Here is a 22363-nt window from a genome sequence, read left to right as displayed (position 1 = left end):
TAGCTGGACATTTAGACCTCTTTGGGGACTTTGTGGTTATTTGACTCGCTCTCAGGTCATTCACTCAGCCATCTGATAACAATCAAATCTCTTCTGACTCTCAGCCCGACCTTTTCACACTGATATCTTAGGCTTTATTTCTATGTATTTTTAACAGCTGGACAGTATTACTCAGTCAGTGGGTCTACTCCTTCAGTACCTCGGTACAAACTCAGACTAACCTTGTTTCCTTTACCAGTGAGCATTTCCTCTAACATCACTATACTGTGGAGGTACTCAAGATCCCAAGAAGATTCTTTCATTCTCTGATGTTCATTAAACCTCCAATATATCTTGTAAAGCCACCATGTTGTAATGCCATGAGGGACATAGAAGTCATTGACGGGGAACTTATTTTGATCTTCTTTCAATGAAAGCTTCGCAGCCTGAATAGACAAGTTAGTGATTGTTAATAATGAAACTAATTGGATCTTTCCAGCCTGGTAAACAAAGATTGTTAAACGGTAAATAAATCACATTTAACACTTGTGAGCAAAGAAAGCATTGATGCAGGTATTAAACAGCCTAAATCAGTTTGAATCATATCTTCTAAGGATGAATAATGGTTGGATGTTTTCCTCTCTGAGCATCTGCTCTGGTCCTGCTGAAGGAACGTCAGAAATCCTTCACCATAGAAGGTTTCAGATGGTGTCAATGTTTTAAAGAATGTCGACAATCCTCCAAGACCAAAGCGTCTGAAAATGAAAATATGTGATCTGTTTTCTGATTTCCCAGCTGGCGCTCCTGAACATCACATTTTTAGTTGTTTTTACAAGGTATGAAGCTCGCCCAGCGAATCCTTTGAAGAGTTAGACTGGAGGAGACAAAGGAAGCAGTAGATCCACTGCTGGTAATGGACAAATGGTTCACATTTAGGCTTTAGCTCCATGATATGGAGAACACATGTTCCTGTTATCCTGCAGAGTCAGAAAACTGCTCTGTGAAGAAGATCTGATCAAACACAACTGAGACTGTGGATATAGGTCCCCACTGAGGAGCCTGTTTGAAAATCTACCTTAGATTATTGATACAGCCCATTTCAAGGATATTTATTGATTTCTTCCACAGCTTGGTGTTTATGTTGGTTTGTACTGATGATCCACACTCAGTTCTGGCTGTGAGGAGAACATGACGAAGGCAAAACAAGCATCTAAATACAACATTCATACTAGAGTCAGGTTCTGGTTCTGGAGATGCAGTCTCTCAGCAGAAGAAATGTTTCCCTCAGTGTTTGCCAGCACAAGGCTACGTACAAGCCAGCAGTAACAACCAAACAAGTCCAACAACAATGATATTCAGAGAGAAACTGAACACAGAGTGATAGTATGAGCACTGCATCAACCTCTGCAGCTTTTACTTTCTCTAACATTTTGTTTGTTCCTGTTGGACCAACTTATTTTCAGGCAGCGGACCAGACAGTCTCTGTGCTCATTCTCTGCGCCATGATGGAGCTGGATCTAATGAAGGAGACCTGCCAACTGGCCATCCTGGACTTAGGTGGGCTGGAAGTCCTCCTGAACTTGCTGGATACAAACAACATCAGATGCAAAGTGAGCAGCTGTGCTGAAGCTGGACCTGGATGGTCTGCAGGCCTGAGCAGAACTGTTTTTGTGTGTCAGTCTGGGTTTTAGTTCCTGAAACAGGAGTGTTGGTAGGGAGCAGGTTTTTAAAGACACAGGGCAGCTGTTCTTCACCAGTATGACATGTCTGGAAGCTTTTTAAACTGGTTTTATTCTGACTTTTGATCTACTCTCAGTGGAAATGCAGCTGAGTGTTTGACTTCCAGATGCTTTTGTATCTCAGCACAAATGGAGACCTCATGTTGCCATAGAAACAACAGTTATCATCCAGCACACCTAGTATTCTTCCTCCTTCTTACATATTATTGGTTTTGTCCTAAATGTCTTATGCTCAGATTGGGTCTTTAAAGATCCTGACAAAGATCAGCCAGAACGTTCAGCTCCAACAGACCATTGTACACATGAGAGGCCTGCAGAGGATGGTGAACAACCTGGACTCACCAGTGAAGGAGCTGCAGGCCTTAGCTGCTGAGACCATTGCAAACGTGACCAAGTTCCACAGAGCAAGAAGAACCGTCAGGCAACATGGAGGAATCAGGAAACTGGTGAGTCTGAGCTCTGAAAGATGGACGTTTGCTTATTAAAGGCTGCAGTGGAACATGAGCAACAAGTAGCAGAGTGGGTGCTGAGGAAAGCAGCTAGAATGTCTCCTCCATCCTCTGACCTGTTTGTTGACAGAAGGAGCAGTGATTAAAGCCTCCATGGCTTGTATATTTTCCTCCGCTCCATATCGGATGTGCTCATGCGCGAGTCGCTCACAGAGGCAGATTCATTTCATGCTGTTCTACAAGACCACCTTAGAACTGTGCAGTGGAACTATGGGTCAGAACCCTGAATGATGCCCATAAACCGTCACACTGGGCTTTTCAGCTCTAACATCAACATCTGTCCTGACAGTTTTCCCATCCTGCATCTCTGCTGTTTCCATCCTCACACAGCCGCTGGTAATAGAGTTTTAATTACACCCTTAATCACGGCTAACAGCTTATTGTTCCCATCTGGAAGCCTCCATTATCAGCCCAATGTAGCAAGCAAACCTCAGAGAGCTCCTGAATTCATGTCAGCTCCACTGAGGTTTGGAAATGTGTCCATGGAGGTGTTTGTCTCACTGCTCACATTCCTGTTTGTGTTTATCCACATGTAAGTCTGGGGGCCTCTCTCTGATCAGGTAAAGCTGCTGGACTGCTTCCCTAATTCAGCCGACCTGAGAGCAAACATGGAGAAGGATTTGGAGGTGGCCCGCTGTGGAGCCTCAGCTCTGTGGAGCTGCAGCAAAAGCACCAAGAACAAGGAGGCCATTCGTAGAGCTGGGGGGATCCCTCTGCTGGGACGCCTGCTCAGGTCTCCACATGAGAACATGCTGGTCCCTGTTGTGGGCACCCTGCAGGAATGTGCCTCTCAGGTGAGGAGAACCCATGGATTAAGTTGTTCTTTGCTGTTAGACGTGTGAATCTGATTCAGTGAAACAGTTGTTAGTGTAAATGGTCACTGTGGTTCAGGTCCATATGGTTATATTTAGATTCATCCAATTTAATCATTAATGCTCAGAACAAACTTTGCATAACTTTGCCGTATTTCATTTTATCAGTAGTTATTTATTACATATTTAGTACATCTTTGGAATTTTTTTCATGTTTTTTTCCTCTGTTAGATTTCTACAATTCAGGAGCTTCAACCTTTATTTATGGAGTTGTTGTAGGACCCAAATGGAGACAGGACAACAGGAGAGTCATGGTGTGTTTGAAGATTTAATAAAAATAGGAAACGGGATCAAAAATCATCCAACAAAATCTAAAAATAGAGGTGACACAAGGAAAAACAGGGCTGGAAATGAGCAAAGAAACAAGAATCTGGCAAGATGTAAGAGAAACTAACGCTTAGGAGGTGATTAGTGGAACCAGGTCCAGATGAGTCCAGACAACAGAATGTATGGCCGCCGTGTGAGAAGCAAGACAAGGGAGCTGAGAGAAAAAGGGCTGCTGAGCAAAATAAACAGGAAGTACCACAGGCATGGAAATACAATAGCTAAACAGAACCTAAATTAACAGGAAGAATGAATCGAATACTGAACACCAGAAGGGACAATTACAAACAAAGTCCAACAGCTGAAAACACTCGTACTCGTACTCGTCGTCTTCCGCTTATCCGGGACCGGGTCGCGGGGGCAGCAGACTCAGCAGAGAGCAGAGACGCCCAGACGTCCCTCTCTCCAGACACCTCCTCCAGTTCCTCCAGGGGGAGCCCAAGGCGTTCCCAGGCCAGCCGAGAGACATAGTCCCTCCAGCGTGTCCTGGGCCGTCCCCTGGGCCTCCTCCGGGGATCGGGCCGCTGAGGTCTCCACCTTCGTCCGCCACCCAATCCTCTTTGCACCGGTCCCTCATGGTTCCCACTGCAGGTGGTGGGACACTGGGGGATGGCCTCGCGTCTCTCGTTCGGGCTTGGCCCGGCCGGGTCCCGCGAGGAGCAACCTGGCCACCAGGCACTCTCCGACGAGTCCCGACCCCAGGCCTGGCTCCAGGGTGGGACCCCGGCTCCATCGTACCGGGCGACGTCACGTACCTCGAGGTGAAAACACTTTAAAGGTTAACCTGGAACTACAGCTAGCAATGAATTTAAGGTGTTATAGACATTTTATTGACAAAACTGTTTTTATAAGTGTTAACAATGGCAAACAGAGGATTTCTGCACACTTATTCTGTACAAGATTTCACCTTTTAATGTGAGCTTTAGGTCAGCGAGACCTTCATCAGAGCATACAAAGTACAACAATGAACAGGCAGGTTAAAAACAGGTCAGTCCTACCCTGATCTTTGGCAGTATGCAGTACACTTGTGTACACTCATCTGATTAAAGCAAAGCATTCTGGGAGGTCTAAAGACTCTGACCGTGAAGCTTACACATGGAGGCCTTTTCAAAATGCCACAGAGGAATGTGTCACAGTCAATAAAGAAAGAAAGAAAGAAGGAAACAAAACAGCACTTTTCAAATACAGTGGTATAGTAGTTCTGTGCTAAATATGGGTTAGGAAAGGCATCCTAAATAAGGTATCCCCAGATCCACAATAAAATAGACTACAACCATAGAACAGAGAGCTATGAAGGAGTACCAGGCGAGGGCCGTCATGAATCATAGACCACAGGTTCAACACAAAGACAAACATGAACAAAAAGATATACTGAATTACAACATAACACTTTTGTCAAAATCCTCATTTAGGCCCGTAGGTTAAGAGCATTTAAAGTCAGTCAGTCATTTTCTACTGCTTCTTCCATAGTGGGTCGCGATGGTCTGGTGACGGGTCCAGTGTGTACCCCGCCTCCCGCTCATAGACTGCTGGAGATAGGCACCAGCATTTTAAAAAATGCTCCTTTTGGCATAACTTCAAATCTATATCTCCCCCTCTTGGCAAATCAATGTGTTCAATCCCCTGAAAAGGTGAGGAGGAGACTGGATGGGAGACCTCATTGAAATGGCGGGCTACAGGATAATTTATATCATTACATCTAAAAGAGCTCCTATGCTGACTAATTCTTTGTTTCAACATGCATGTTGTTTTACCTATATGAATCTTATCACAGGGACATTCTACTAAATAGATGACATTTTCTGTACTACATGCGATGAAGCCCTTATCAATTAACAACTTCATTTTGTCTGATCTAGGATGTCTAAAAGCCTGAGTTCTCCATGTGTTGTGACACTGGGCACAGTGACCACATAGATAATCACCTTCCCTAAGAGGGGCCAAGAGGGTCTGCCTTGGGCTTGTCTTGATATTAGCCCGCAGATTTGGGCCTCTTCTATAGACGAAGGGGGGGGGGGGGGGATCCTTAAATTGCTGGGCTACTGTAGGATCAGAGGTCAAAATAGGCCAGTATTTTAAGATTGTATTATTTGCTATATAGGACCGAGGAGTGTATGTGTTAATAAAAGAAATTGAATAACTTTTGTCTTTTTTGACCCTTTTTTGAAGACGATTGGACCGGGATTTAGAAGATGCAGCCTGGAAAGCTTCATCTATACAGTGTGCAAAGTAACCTCTCTCCAGAAAACATTTTTTCACAGCAGCAGCTTTATCAATGAAGTCTTCATGAGAGTGACAAATGCGTCTTCGTCTATAGAATTGACTCTTTGGTAAACCACGTTTAATAGCTCTTGGATGAGCACTTCTGGCTAGAACAAGAGTATTTTTTGTCAGTCTCTTTTTGATATAATGTAGTGATAAGGCTGCCATTGCAAAATTCAACCCACATGTCCAAAAAAGACACATGTTTATGGTCAAAGTTAAGCATAATTTGCGATCAGGATTCATACCATTGAGCTCCTACATCCAAGGTAGCCAAGATGATATCGTTAGGTAGATCTTTTACTGTGGACATCTTGTTGATGAAGTCAGCAGAGTCCTGAATGAACGAGGGAAGCCTCTGAACATATGGTTTTAGAAAATAATCACCAAAGTTAGACAGTGGTTCTAAAAGAGAATCATTACTGGGTACAACAGGCCGACCGTTAGGTTTAACCTAGCGTTTATGTATTTTAGGCAGCATGTAGAATACAGGAGTGACAGGATGTTTACAATTCAGGAAATCATATTCATTCTTGGTAATCCATTTCAGTTCAAGAGCCTGGCACGTGACATCAGAGATCTTTATTTGAAAATCAAAGGTGGGGTCAGCTCTCAGTTTTCTCTCAAAAAGCCCATCGTTCAGTTGCTGATAGGCTTCTTCTTTATAGTCTGACATTAATGTTAACAATGACAGGACGATATTTGTTCTCCAAGATGAAATGTTTATGAGTGGTCAGGATTCTGTCTTATTTCACTGACTGATGGTTTCCATGGTCTGCACAGTATGGAGGTCTTGTGGGTTGGAGACAAGTAGCAGCAAATGTTAACACTTTTCCTGATTAATAATGCATCCAAATGAGAAGCGATTGCTGCCCTGAAATATAAATCCAGTCTTGACATAAATGTGTAAAAAGCTCATTGTCACAGGCTTGTAGTTTTTAAAGGGCCCCCACAGTACCAAGGACAAGGTTCTGAATAAAATCTGAGGACTGAGAAACAGTGAAACATTATTTAGTGCAAATTTATAGTCATGTCCAGATGTGGCCTCTTGTGTCTGTGGACAGAGGTGTTCTAGACACAGAAATGCTGTAAAAGGCCTTAACAAAAGCTGAGGCAATAAGTTTGCAATGGAAAGTGGAGACTGCCAAGTCTTGGAGTGTGTTTGCCAGAGCAGTAACGTTTGGGTCAAGAAATGGAGGTTTGCTTCCAAATCCTGGCTTCCTTCCATCTTAGCTCTGCTGCAGGCCGACCATGAGCAGAACATAACGTCCACTTTAAAGGATACTTCTCCTTACCTCCCTGCAGCTCAGAGCTGACCCACGTTAGTCAAAGCTCTGATATTCTGCTGTCACTTCAAATAGATTGATCTGTTTATTATATTCCTCATTGAATGAATGACTGTCAGGTTTCTGGGATCATTGCTGGAGATCTCAGGGTCCCTGAAATGTCTTAATATCACTTGGACCTGCTCTGAAGCCCATAGTCTCCACAGTAAAAAAGCATTTATTAATGCTCTATAACTGGTTGAATTAGCGATGAATTGGTGAAGAAAAGACTGAAGGTGAAAAAGTGCTGCTGACACAGAAGCTCCACTGTGGTTCTTCTCTCCTCTAAGATGCTTTAGAAGCCTTCAGTTGTGTGGAGGCCTGTAGGTTCGGTTGGAGCTGCTCCAGGCAGCTTTGTGTAATGTCTCTCTGGCCATAACACAATGACCTCAGCTGGACTCATTTATCAGAACCAGATTATTCTACACTAGTGAGCTGCAGATGATACTTCAGAGATGCTGGAGGAAAACCATTGTTCCTCATTATGGTGAACTGGACTAAAGTTAACATTGGCAGCTCTTCTGTTCAGTAGCAGCGTTTTCACTCTGAACAAGAGGCCAAGGTTCAGTGGACCCTGACCAGAACCAAATGACCTTAGCCATCTAAAATAGCTTCCAGGCCATGATGCCAGCAACCGTAGCTGGGAATGAAAACAGCCACAGAACTTAACTGTACATCAGAGGGTTGCTGAGGTTTGTGTGTAACCACAGTATCTCCCTTCTGAATGTTGACTATAGTTTACTACTCTGTAGCAAAGGCAAACCAGGCAGAAACACACAGTTAAAGATGGAGGAAGAGTTTCCCATGTTTGGTTCTGCAAAGTGAAGACGAAGGACGGCTGTGAGGATCCTTGGGAAAAGTGTTTGTACTGCTGGGTTCCAGCTAGATGCTGATGTTGCCGAGGGCAACGTAATCTTCACCTTTGACCCAGACACCTGGTGATAATTTAATTCTGCACAGAGTCTGGTTCAGGAGATGCTTTGTTAGTCTGGCAGCCAAATCACTGATATTTACTGACCAACTGAGATTAAATCATGATTACATGGAAGATCAGGAGCTTCAAAAGCCAAAAGCTTCATAGAATTTAGTATTAAAGTCACAATAAACATTCATGCTTTCCAAATGAGTCAGAAATTGTTGCCTCATCATAATTACTGGACAGCTTTGATGTGTTTCCTGGTCCATTTTAGTGAAGTCATTGTTTTCTCTGTTTATGACGTGTAAAAACAACATTGTTAGCATGCTAAGATATTTAGCTAGGTTTAAGCCACTTTCATTGTGATCTGCTAGCTTCACTGTACTCACTGACCTGAGGTCAGCACTCTTTGGCTCATAAACAGCTGTTGAAGTAGAGTGGATCCTATTGTTTCCAGACATGCTGGGTCTGTCTGGGCCGCAGACATCTCTGAACTTCAGGTTGACCCTTATCTAGCTTTGGACACATTCTAGTGACACAAATGGGTCATAAATACTAAACCTGATCATAGGAAGCTTTTAATAAAGTTGGCCTCTGGGTTGTTTTCTGTAAAAAGCAACAGAATCAGTTGAAATGATTCTTGGTCCATGTTATTGGACCAGTTTATGTAATAAATGAATCAAACCAGGTTAATTATATTATAATGCAAACATCTCATCATGTTCTTGTTCCCCCAAAGCTTTCAGGAGAAAAAAGCTCTGGAGATCCTGATTGGTCTGCTGACTGATCAGCCTGAAGAGGTCCTGGTCAGTGTAGTGGGAGCTCTGGGACAGTTTGCTCAGATACCAGCTAACAAGACCACCATCTGCAACAGTGGGGGCATCAAGGCCCTCATTAATCTGCTCAATGGAACAAACCAGGTATATTACGTTGGTTCTTCCTGCAGTTCTGGTTAAAACACTCCTTTATGGATCCATGCATGTGCTCTCTGTCATTTAACCAGGCTCTGCTTGTAAATGTAACAAAGGCTGTGGGAGCTTGTGCCACAGAGAAGGACAACGTGGCGTAAGTTTGTCTCTTCCTGTTCAATGTCACATGCTCTGTTTATATTTACAGTAGGTCCATATGAGGTACCTTTAAAATGTGATTAGTGGTGATTATTTACCATCATCAGGGAATTAGCAACTCACTCTTGGCCGTTTATTGATGTCAGATGTTTTTCTAAGGAAATGACACTAATTGTAGGATCTAAACTCAGTCTGATTAACCTGTCATGGGCTGGTGCCCAGAAAAACTCCTGTTGTTTTCATTTGGAGCTGTGCAGGTAGGCGTCTCTTTCATCCTCAGCCTGATGACACATTTTAAAAGCTGTGTTTATTGTAGCTGCTGTGTTAAATATGGTTGTGGTTTCATTCTCAGTGTTTTACTATAGCCATGCGGTCACTGAGCTGCTCAGACTATCGTGCCTAAAGCCCTGCCCCGTCCAACACTCCATGGTGGGAAAACCCAGAGAATCAGAGTCCAGAGCGGCGGCTTTCTCTCTTCATTTAACCTCAGCCTGTTTGGCTGCACAGCATTGTGGAGCTTCCATCTGTGCCTCATGGTTTTTACAACCCTGTTACAGACTATAAGAGCTTCTTCATCAGCACTGGGCAGAAATATGACTAAACCTGTGAGTTTCTAGTGTTAGTTAGCTGCTGCTGCTGTGGGATGACTCTGTTACATTTGTGTGGAAAGAAACAAACCCTGGGGCTGTATAAAAATGAAGCATGTTTAAATAAAGCTGGTGACTGTGGTAAACTTCACACATGCAGAGACGTCTATTACAGCAGTTCATCTTGTTCTTTATGTTCTCTCACAGTCTCCATTTTTGCAGCAGGCCTTCCAGTCTGTCAGCCTCCAACTGTAAACAGAGTTCTTATTCAAACAGTCTTTCTCTGGATGTTTGGTCCGATGGCTTGTTTCCACACATGTTGAGTAGTTTGCAGAGCAATTAGCAGAACTCACATTAGATTTTTATTCCAACCCAGAACTGACAGAAATGTTTGTTAGATTATCAGTGTTAGATGATATATTGCTACCTAACAAGGTTTCTTCTCTCTGGTCCCACCTTGAGGAGGTCACCACAGTTATTCTCATCATCACCATCATCCTGAATCAGGTCATCCAGAACTCCTGAGAACCTGATGATCACTTTCCAGTTTTCCATCAGATCCTCACATGTTTTTCATTCTCCACCAGTAGGCAGTATGTGGTTAATGACATCACACTTCCTCCAATGAATCCTGTGGAAGTACAAGAGTGAACCTGGGTTTTTACTGCCTCCAAGGTTTGTGGTCTCTCCTCTAATCCATCACTGTCAGCTGCAGCTTCACCGCTGATCTGTTTCATAGCTGCACCCTGGGAAGATGGAGCTGTTTGGGAGGATGATGTGAAGCTTCACGTTTGTTTTTGGTCCTGGATTGAAGAGGCCCTGCAGACTGGAATCTGATGTTATGATCCCTCTAGACTGATTTATGTGCAGAAGGAAGACAGATGGAGAAGAGGCCGTCCCTGATGAGCGTCCGCTCGTTGCAGTCGCTGACATACTGTGATTAGGGAGTGTTTAGGTCATTATGACAGCGTTCAGTGTGGGCCTTGTTGGTGGAAGCACACATGAGGAACAGGTCACATGTTATTTATAGCAGACAACAGATGCATTGTGGTGTAGTTCTTTGACTTCTCAGAGGCTGACGTCACTCAGAAATATAGAGCGACCCGTCTCTGGTTCTGTTGAATTTGGAAAGGAATCGTCATTTTAGCACAAACATGAAGTTTAAGTTTGTCTCAGCATCTATTTATAAATCCATGAAGCTCTAGATCCAGATGTGTGTGAGTTAACCTCTGACCCGAGCTCTGCTGAGATCTCTCTGGACAATGATCTGAGTGAGTAGAGAGTGGGTGGGCTTCAGAACCTGAATGGACCTGAGTGGGACTGAAGACAGGTTGGAATAAAAAGAGCTGGAATCAGCTGCTGCTTCCATCCTGTTTAGTTGTAGTTGTTGTTAAATCTGCTGCTGGCCGGCCTGATGAAGCCAAATATTACACTTTGATCTAATTCTACAATGAAATGATTCTCTGTGTTTCCATCAGAATCATTGACCAGCTTGATGGAGTCCGCCTGGTGTGGTCACTGCTAAAGAACCCCAGTGCAGAAGTTCAGTCTAGTGCTGCATGGGCCCTTTGTCCGTGCATTAAGAATGCTAAGGTACCGTAAAGTCCAGTTTTTCTGTCTCTGGAGACATAAAGTCCATCATTCTTCCTCATCTATGCAGAATGTTTGCCTCTTAAACACCTCTGCTGCACACAGGTTATCTATGAATCACAAAGTTCTGTTGAGTTTGTGTTGTTTCACAATAAAGGGTTATCTCAGTCACAAGGCAGAAGCCAGCTTATATCACCATGCTTGTCTCCAAAGATCCGCCTTTAACCTGCTGCTGCTGCTGCTGGGAGGTTAGCAGGGGCAGAGCTGTATCAGTGGAGGCTTACATGAACCTTGGTCTAATATGAAGCAGAGAATCCTCCTTGGCACACTGGGACTGGTGAAGTGAGGAACAGACTGGGAGAAAGACTGAGTAATATCCTGTAGAGTGACGTCTGATTTCCTCCAATCTTCCCTCTGCATGCTGCGAGTTCCAGAGAGACACGGTTCATGCTGAGAGCACGGCGGACCATGCAGCTTCTGTGAAGCCACTTCTCCAATGAAAACACCATGAAACTGGAACCACTACAGGACCAGAAATACTGCTAACAGAATTCTGGCGGACTATGTTTACTTGAACATTAGGAGCTTCTGTTGGTCTAAGTTTGACAGATTTTCTTTCATGAAAACACATGATCTTACCTGCATTTAGTAGCACTGAGGTCTGAGAAATCCCCATAACCAACATTAAAGTGCCTGTGACACCGAATTTTCATGATAAATCCAATTACATTTATGGAAAGGAGACATTGATACAATATTTTAAAAAGTAAATTCATGCCACTGAAATGATGGTTGTTGAGAAATATGGTCATAAATTTCACTAAAAAGGCATTTCCAGACTACTGTGATTGTGTTTTGTTATTTTATGAAGTCAGAGTGGAACCCAGCATGTAAACTGACTGATGCTACAATGGTCAACAACACAGACAGCAGCGAAGAATCAGATGTTTCTGTAGATATATTTCAGTCACTGTCACAGGGAGACGCAGCAGAGTCAGGAGAAGAAAATCTAATACAGTATAAATCCAGAGTTCCAGGTGTGTGTGTATATATATATATATAAATACACTGCTCAAAAAAATAAAGGGAACACTTAAAAAACACAATATAACTCCAAGTAAATCAAACTTCTGTGAAATCAAACTGTCCACTTAGGAAGCAACACTGATTGACAATCAATTTCACGGCTGTTGTGCAAATGGAAAAGACAACAGGGGGAAATCTTTGCCGATTAGCAAGACACACTCAATAAAGGAGTGGTTCTGCAGGTGGGGACCACAGACCACTTGTTAGTACCTATGCTTTCTGGCTGATGTTTTGGTCACTTTTGAATGTTGGTGGTGCTTTCACACTCGTGGTAGCATGAGACAGACTCTACAACCCACACAAGTGGCTCAGGTAGTGCAGTTCATCCAGGATGGCACATCAATGTGAGCTGTGGCAAGAAGGTTTGCTGTATCTGTCAGCGTAGTGTCCAGAGCCTGGAGGTGCTACCAGGAGACAGGCCAGTACACCAGGAGACGTGGAGGAGGCCATAGGAGGGCAACAACCCACCAACAGGACCGCTACCTCTGCCTTTGTGCACGGAGGAACAGGAGGAGCACTGCCAGAGCCCTGCAAAATGACCTCCAGCAGGCCACAAATGTGCATGTGTCTGCACAAACGGTTAGAAACCGACTCCACGAGGATGGTATGAGGGCCCGACGTCCACAAATGTGGGTTCTGCTCACAGCCCAACACCATGCAGGACGCTTGGCATTTGCCAGAGAACACCAGGATTGGCAAATTCACCACTGGTGCCCTGTGCTCTTCACAGGTGAAAGCAGGTTCACACTGAGCACATGTGACAGACGTGACAGAGTCTGGAGACACCGTGGAGAGCGATCTGCTGCCTGCAACATCCTTCAGCATGACCGGTTTGGCAGTGGGTCAGTAATGGTGTAGGGTGGCATTTCTTTGGAGGGCTGCAGGGCCCTCCATGTGCTCGCCAGAGGTAGCCTGACTGCCATTAGGTACCGAGATGAGATCCTCAGATCCCTTGTGACACCATATGCTGGGGCGGTTGGCCCTGGGCTCCTCCTAATGCAGGACAATGCTAGACCTCGTGTGGCTGGTGTGTGTCAGCATTTCCTGCAAGATGAAGACATTGAAGCTATGGACTGGCCCGCCCGTTTCCCAGACCTGAATCCGATTGAGCACATCTGTGACATCGTGTCTCGCTCCATCCACCAACATCACGTTGCACCACAGACTGTCCAGGAGTTGGCGGATGCTTTTGTCCAGGTCTGAGAGGAGAACCTTCAGGAGACCATCCGCCGTCTCATCAGGAGCATGCCCAGGCGTTGTAGGGAGGTCATACAGACACGTGGAGGCCACACACAATACTGAGCCTCATTTTAAATTGTTTTAAGGACATTACATCAAAGTTGGATCAGCCTGTAGTGTGTTTTTCCACTTCAATTTTGTGTGTGACTCCAAATCCAGGCCTCCATTGGTTAATAAATTTTATTTACAATGATGATTTTTGTGTGATTTTATTGTCAGCACTGTGTACAGAACAAAGTATTCAATGAGAATATTTCATTCATTCAGATCTAGGATGTGTTATTTGAGAGTTCCCTTTATTTTTTTGAGCAGTGTATATATATATATATATGCGCCACTGAGTGAAACAACCGGAGGCTGTGTGAGCAGCAGCAGCAGCAGACACAAAGGATGAATCAAGACCTGAAGACACTAGCTGGTGTCATTATTTTACTTTATATTAGAATATTTAGAGAAACATTTCAATATATCAGATGCACGTGTAATTTATCTTATTGTATTAATAATAATAATTTCGGATTATTATTAACAAAAATAATAAGTTCAGATTTTTTATTATTAACAATAACTGCCGATATCTAAATTTACTTTTGCAACAAGGAAGTGTTCTTACCTGCTGAGCCTTGATCCGTTGAGCAACAGCAACAACAACCTTTTCTTTGGCGATCTTTTCATATCAGATGCATTAAGCATTGTGGCTATGGCCTCTGCTTCAACATTCTCCTTCTTCTGTAAAATATCTCGACCTCTGACATAATTTCTCTGGTGAATTCAGAGGTTTGTTGTTCAAAGCGGTTTGCCGAGAAGTCCACCGATCAAACCTGGCTGTGCTTGGTGTGACCAGCCCATCTGTCCCTCCTCAGTTTTCCAGCTCTGATCCAGGCAGCTCTGATCCTCTTCGCTGCAGGAAAGTAGTGCCGACTGACAGCTGCTGTCGAAGTATTGCTGCTACCACCAGCTATGCACTGTTTCACCATATTAACGCTGTTTTTAACGCAACTTTGCTTCTACCTGAACCGTTTATCATTGACGCTCATACAATGAATGACCGGAGACTCACCCTCTGACATCACTTCCTGGTGACTTTGGACTTGCAGAATTTAACAACAAAATATGCCTATTTTGTCACACAATTATCTTTAATCACGTCTTTAATGCTAATATGATGTCAATTGCTGTCCAGTTTCTTAAATATTAAGATATTTCCTTTCAATATCTGCATTAGAGTGAAAAGCGTGCCACAGGCACTTTAACTAACATTGCATGAGGACATCACTGCATGTAATAATATATCTGAATGTCTAGAATGTAAAAGCCAGACTATTTGCTGTAGCATCATTTGTGAGACATTAGCTCAGTTTACATGGAGCCGTTTTAGTTCATCAAAAGTCAAACCATAAAAGACTTTAATCAGAACCGACTGATCCAATCCTGCTCAGTCAGAATATATTTATAATCATGGACACATTAGCAGGTCTTTTACCGTTATCAACAACAGATGTAACGTTATTTGTGTGATCATCTGCCTCCCAGCTGTGAGAGATCTTCATGAACACGGTTTCTGGATCGGGGCAGTGCTGAATAGAGCTGAACCTGACCCGGCTGCTCGGGTGCAGTCTTTGTTAAGATAAAAACCCAAATGTTTGAGTTAGCAGATCCATAGTGGATTTATGAAAGAGCTGCGGCATAAATGCATCTGCTGGATGCTCCATGCAGTACTGTTGCTCCTCTACAGACACAGACCTATGCAGGATCTACAATGACTGTCTACAGGTTATTAACTGGAACTGATTTCATTCAGTAAAATGACCAGAAATACAGAGTAGTAGATCCCTCCAATCAAATAAACAGAGCCCTTTCAGTTCCACATGATGAGGTCTGTCTTTAATGCTCCTGGTTGCAGAAGCACATTTAGATGGTTGGTTGATTTTCCTTTACATGTGAGCTGTGGAAGTCCTAGAAGTCTGATTGGTCCAGAGAAGATCCACAGAGTGTGCTTCTGCCCTTCTTAGCTCAGCTTTCTCCTTTCAGCTTAACATCAAACACAGCAGATAATGTGTTTTCTATTTCATTTAATCCTGAGTAAGAGGAGAGGAGCGAGAGGTTAGCAACAAAAGTCTCTCCATGTGCAGCCTCATAATGCAGCAGCCTTAGGAACCGGGGTCCATCCGGGCCATGAAAGGGATTCTGGGTAGTTTGTAGCAGCTGGTGGCTTGAGAGAGCTTTCTCTGTCGCAGGGACTCCCAGCCAGCCATCATCAGTATTCCCGAGGAAAAGCTTCCTGTGTTTCGGGGGGTCCGCCTGTGGCCCTGGCAGCCCCCTCACTAGCCTGCACTGTGCACACGCCTCGTCCTCTGGCACGGCATCACAGGGCCCATACACTGCACCGGGGCCCGGTCTGGGCTCTGAGCTCCCTGTTGGAGAGGAGAACACTAAAGTACATCCAGTTCTCCCACAGGACCTGTGGAGCCAACCTGGAAATCAGCTTCTGCTTTTTATCTTTGCTGAATTTCATCAAATTCTTTGATTCATAGAAAAATGCAGAAAATCCTTTGATTTCATTGGTCTGCAGCACTGAAACATGTATCAGCTCCTGACATGTAGACCATGTTGAAACAGACTCGGCTGCAGCGGGCTTTGTGATTTACATCCAGTTATCCATAACTGTTGCTTTTAAAGACATTTCAGCTGTATCTTCAAAGCCCAGAACATTACAGACTGGGCCACCTTGAGGTGTTCTTCTGTGGCAGCGATCTGGTGAGTTGGGACTTTAAACAGCAACCTGATGTTCCAAGCTGTGCTGAAGCCAGTGTCTCTGCCAGCTCTTCCTCTGTGGTTCTCTCCGTTTGGTAGAAATCTCACCACAACTGGATCAGAGTGCTGTGGTACCGCCTGGTACCGGGAACTCAAAGCGTTCTGACTGTGGTAGAAAGTTTAACATGACCCATTAAAGCTCTAAATCCTCTGTTTCAGAATCATTAGGACAAGTTAGGATGCAGGAAGGAAAGCTCAACAAACGGATCAAACTGCTGGATCGGGTTGGACTGATCACAGTTCTTCATCCAGACTTTTAAATGTGTTCAACTTTACCTGCCTTCCTCTCCTGTTTCCTCATTACTGTCCCTCCTCTGCATCGTCTCCTGTGTTGATTTTCACTGAGCAGCAGCTAATCAGTGACTCTGACTGTAGGATGCAGGGGAAATGGTCCACTTCCTGATTGGTGGACTGGAACTGATCGTTAATTTACTGAAGTCAACAAACAACGAGGTTCTGACGAGCATTGGTGCTGTCGTCTCCAAACTAGCCAAAGACAAGGAGATCCTGGGGGTCCTCACTGACCTCGGGGTTGTCCCCCTGCTGGCCGAGCTGACTAACACAGTAAGAACACGTTGCTACTGAAACAGACCAGCTTTGACTACCTGAACACTAAGGTTCTGTCTGGTTTACAGTAATGGTGTTTATGCTGAAGGCTAGGTGTATTTTCCTTATAGTTTCTTCAGAAATCAGCTGATCAGGATAATATTGATGGTAAAGAACTTGTTCCTGTTCTCCTCTCTGCAGACTGATAACAGGCTTCGCTGCAACCTGGCCGAGGCCATCGGCCACTGCTGCATGTGGAGCACCAACAGGGCGTCCTTTGGTGAATTTGGAGCCATCGGCCACCTGGTGCGTTACCTGAAGTTGAAGGACAGGTCAGTCCTCCTGAGCACAGCCATGGCCCTGTACCAACTGTCCAAAGAGCCCAACAACATCATCACCATGCATGAGGAAGGAGTCGTTCAGGTCAGCTGAACTTCCTTTATGACTGGATATCTGCGTCCTCATTAAGTCCTGATTGGTTGCTCATTCCCACAGTTTTTAGGTCTATTTCACACCTTTGAGGCTAATTTTACCATAACTGCATTGAGGAAAATGTGCTTTGGTCTCCTGCCACCCTTGTTTTAGTGATGTGTGAAAAACAGAGTAATCAACGTTGGGACTATTTTCAGAGCCTTTGACCAACGGAGCAAAAACAAAGTTGCTTTTATTCAGCGCTGGAAACATGACTCCACTTTCTAGGCATCATGGGAAGTGAAAAAAGCAAACAGCTCAGTGTGTGCAAAGTGCCAATCCTACACTGGACCCTAGATGCCATCGCAGCACGGGTCAAAGGGCTGTAGCTGGGGGGAACCGTTGCTAAGGGCTATTCCTGGACTTCAGGGCAGAATGCAGCAGCAATATACTTCAGACCAGAGACTGATGAGGAACCTGCTCAGAGCCGAAACCCAACTATGGTTCTGTTTCTGATCCTGTAGATTTTTCTTCACAGTTGGGTTCCATCCAGCAGCTTTTTCATCGAGGCCGTCGTGTCTTCCAAAAGGAGCTAGCTCTGTATTTTCATGCTCAGCTCCACAGACTCTCTGTTTCTGTCTCTCGGTAAAACAGATTCAATGTTAAGATGATGCTGTGACTGAAGTCTTGTTATGAAGGATCAAATGTTCATGTTTCAGCCTTTTGGGAAAACCTTACTGTCTTATCCTTTAATTAGATCACTAATTGACTCACTAAAAGACTGGATCGCCTCGTGTCTCACTGCAGCTGGATGTCAGAACATGGTCTCAGAACATGATCACCATGTTGTTCTATACAGTTTCTAAAGAGTGAGTGCCGCCCCAGTACAGGTAACTGTGTTCGACCCAGTCCCTGAAGATACACAGGAGACAGAAAGCATCAAAAAGAATAAATTTTACTTTAGAAACCCGTCTTAATGTTTTTATTCTGCTTTGATCAAAGAGAACCTTTATTCTCATTATTTTGTCTGTAGGAAACAGAAAATGAATCTTTTACGTTTCTTATAAAGCATCTCTTCTTCTTTTGATTTTCTTCTTCTTCTTCTGTTGGATAAATAATGAAAACAAACAGAAATGATGGAGCTGCTTCTCACAGAGGAAGTAAAGTCCAACCAAAACCCCTGGGAGATAAATCATCCTCTGGGTTTGATCTGACGTCCACTCTCAGTATCTCACACGTTTTTCTGATGAGCCTCGTTTTGTGTCGTGTTTTAAATCAAGCTGCCGTCCTCCTGGGCTTCATGTTGCCTCCAAAGCTCTGGGGAATGTTTGCTGGAGCCATAAATCCATTCAGATGGCTTCAGACAGCTGTTTGTGTTAAAGAGTCTCTTTCATAAGCAAAGCTTTGTGACGGAAATTGCTGAAAATTACAAAATGCGAAGGGTAATTATTGGTTATTTTCAGCAGAACGTATTCCAAAGTGAAGCTTTTGCCAGGTCCTGTTGTGGATTTTAGGCTTTTATTAATTTAAATGAGAAAAACGTTTACTCTTTAGTTGCTCTGAGGTCACTTCTCACCCTGGCACGGTGTGTTTTCATTCGGTTCTTCTCTCCCATGTTTTGTTCTTCAGGAAAGTCGCTAAAAAGAGCTAAAAGTGGAACCAGGAGTAACTGGAAGTTCAGCCTCACAGGTTTCCTTTTAGTTTGTAGAAAAGCTGATTTCAGCTTGTGGCTGTGCTGAGCAGATGATACAGGAACTGTGGCTGCAGCTTTGTTTGGACTGCCAGGATTTAGATTCACAGAGGAACACGTTTCAGAACCTTTGACTGAAGCTTCTGTCCCTCATGTTGTTCAGCCTGAAACTTTCCTCTAAAACTCTCTGATTTCCAAGCTGCCTCCTTTTCCTTTTCCTCTTTGGACACCCAGAAAAAGCAGCTCAGCAGTCTGTGGCTCACTGGAGGCTGCAGGGTGTAAGAATTATGATTATTGATTAATTAATATTTATCAATAAGCATAATTTGAAAAAGATTAATTTCTTAACCAGAAATCATTACTTACGAATCATAATCACAGATGTCCTCTGTTGTTGTAATTATGGCTCAAGGCCCTTGATAGAGGATAGAGGGCAGAGGAAGAGGGGGATTTTGTTACGCGTCCGTAACAAATTCAAAGACGGCTGGCCTTCCTCCTTTCGCAAAAGGGGAAAAATATGACGGACTGTCAGCAGTCGACTGGAACAAAAACAAAGAGGAAGATTTTGTCTCCTTGGAAAACCTCTGTGGGTTTTTCTTGGGTTACATGTTAAATCCATGTCTTCGATCGGTAAAGTAAAGTCTACTGGTCTTCTAATACCAGAATTAATGAAAACCCACGTCTGGTTTCTTCTCCAGAATGATGCGCCTCCGTTGCATGGTAACCACATCTCGGCTTCCAGCGGGAGAAAAGGCAAAGGTGGGGCGTCTCCCGTGTCCTTATATAGCCCACTGTGACATCAGTGCTACAAAGCCCCCTCCTATCTGCTGCAATTCCTGCTGGGAGTTGTGGTACCAGACCATGCTGGGATATATAGTAGCAGATGACACTGGGAGGTATAGTAGCGAACAAATGGTCCAACAAGAGAATGTTGTTTACCTAGACTTCCAGCACCAAGTTCCAATTGACCCGGCTGAACACGGCCTATTTGCCTCCACAGATGAGTATAAAACATGGGAATGCTGGGATGGGTTTGGAGGTGGTCTGGAGCTGTAATAGCTGTCAGAGCTGACACAGAGGAGCTTCAAGCTGAGCTCCTGCAGCCTGGTCCAGTCCAGCAGAGCTCACTGAACACTAGGCCACCTCTGTTTGTGTTAACATGTATCTGTGTGTGCTCAGCCTGCTCCTCCTGTTCCTCAGCTGGCCGGGGAGCTCCCTGCTTGGAGGTCAGGACTCACTGAAACATCTCCAAAACTCCTGCTGCAGTTTTCAAACACTGAGCAAGTGTTCATGTTCCTGCAGTCTAGGAAATGTCTAACAAGTGGTGAATTATATTCCCAGAGATCCCAGCTGGGAGGGAAAGATGGAGCTAGAAAAAAAGGCTGCAAAGAGAGACGTGCTTATCTTAGCCTAGCTTTGCTCTTCAGGAGACCTTATTTGGTCCCGTCTGAATAACACGCTACAAGGCTGGCAAATAAACCGACCCTGGCACTTCTCAGGCGTCCTGGTTTTCACTGAAGAGGCTTGTTTAAAGAGCTGCATGTTTTCTGGAGCTACTGGATGGAAAGTTGCTGCTGGAGCTCTGATGAATGGGATCTAAAATTCTGTAAAATGTGTCATAAATAATTTTCATCTGGAGTTTATTAAGAGGAGCTGACATGTTGGCCTGGTGCACGCCTTCCTCCCCAAACTGATGTGATTATAATCAGGAAGAAGGATGTTAGTTTCTCATTTTGAACTGGACTCTTGCTCTCCATCTTCCATCTGTTTTCCTGTCTCTGTTTATCTTTGTGCTGAAATTCCTGGGAATGTCTTCTCTCTGCCCCTCAGGCTGCTTGTTATCCTCATTAATGTGGACAGTTTATGTAACATGTAGAAAAGCTGATCAGCTGGTGGAGATCAGGCAAACATGCAGCAAACATGATGGAAACTAACCTTTAGGCTGCAGCTCAGTTTGTGGGACACAGACTGTTCTGATGTTTGATTGAAAGCTGAAGAAATAATGAAATGAGTCTCTTTCTGCAGGGAGGTTTTTAAAGTGCTGTTTGTGAACGTAACTCTTTGTTGTTGGGCTTAAAAAGATCCAAAGGACTCCGTGGTCCATGTGGTTCTGTCAGATGTTAAACCTGAAGGTTCTAGATGCAGTGTTTCAGAGATCAGCATGTAGAACAAAATCTCCAAAATCCTTCCAGCTTTTCTCTGAGGAACCTGGTTTATCTGCAGTCTGGTGAAATATTTCTCACACATTTGTTGTCAAGCTGGAGATCTACTGCCCATCTTTGTCATTTTTACCCCCCATTGATGATGCTGTTGCTATGGTTACACCCACTGCTGCCCACAAACATGATGCAGTGATTTTAGAGCAGATAAAACAGGAAGAGAAGCTGCAGCGACTCAGTGGAGCTTCATTTAGTCTGGGTCTCTCTGCTTCCTCTACATCCTTCACAGCTCTTTGAACCAAATGTTCAGTTTTATTTCATCAGAAAATAAACTTCCAAAGTTGGAGATTTCTGCTAAGCCCAAAGCTCCAGTTCTGCAATAAGATCTAACCGGATCCGTTCCTCAAGCCACTAACAGTCGGATAGAGTTTGACCTTTGGAGCCTAGAAGCTGTGGAGTTCTGTGGTTCATGCTCCTGGTTTTAATGTCCAGCTGCTCTGCAACACCTTCATCTGATCACACCTGCAGAGGCATGTATGCAGGCAGCTGTAAGCCCTCTGCTGAGGCAAGCATTGGAGATGGGATACACACCACACACACACACACACACACACACACTGAGGACCAGAACAGACTAGGACTGTCCCCTTACGATCTCTGTGTATCAGTGCTGCCCCCCCTGGTTGTTGGCAGCAGTGAGAAGATGACACTAAATGTTCTCAAACATGTTTATTTATTTATGATGGATTTCTTTTCATCGTTGACTTTGTCCACCAGGTTTCTCCTGCTAGTAACGTCTGTCCTTTCCACTCCCACAGCCACTGATCCACCTCACAGCCTCTGATGACACCAAGCTCCAGGAGTTTGCTGCTGGATGTGTTCGAAACATCAGTCTCCTGGCCCTGGCCAATCAGAGGACAGCTTGATTAAATGAGACCCACTGATCTCAGCAGAAACCTTGGAAATCCTCCAGAGACTGTAGGAAAGGTATCAGGATGTTGAGCAGAACCTGTTGTTTCCAGATACTCCAAACATCAGGAACCAGAGATTTAACAAGAAGATGGTGGAAATGCTACCGAATAAAAAATAAATAAAATGAATGACCTTCTGAAAGAATCATTTTGGAATCTAAAGAAAACAACATTATTCACATTGTCATGTGCCCCATAGAAAACTAATTACAGTGTTTCAGATCTGCTCCATCAGATCATCAGAGAAGACCTTCAGATGAAAAGTCTAATCTGCATT

The 22363-nt window shown here is 44.1% G+C and overlaps 1 pseudogene; it reads left to right on the top strand.

The window, feature by feature from the left end:
* The window catches only part of LOC124858489, a 36134-nt pseudogene extending 14053 nt beyond the window's left edge, over nucleotides 1-22081 (top strand).
* Nucleotides 22082-22363: the final 282 nt, after the last annotated feature.

This window comes from Girardinichthys multiradiatus, chromosome 21, assembly GCF_021462225.1.
Source record: "Girardinichthys multiradiatus isolate DD_20200921_A chromosome 21, DD_fGirMul_XY1, whole genome shotgun sequence".
In the NCBI taxonomy this organism is placed as follows: domain Eukaryota; kingdom Metazoa; phylum Chordata; class Actinopteri; order Cyprinodontiformes; family Goodeidae; genus Girardinichthys; species Girardinichthys multiradiatus.
The sequence above is the reverse complement of the archived record's forward strand: the minus strand, read 5'-3'. Positions and strand labels throughout refer to the sequence as shown.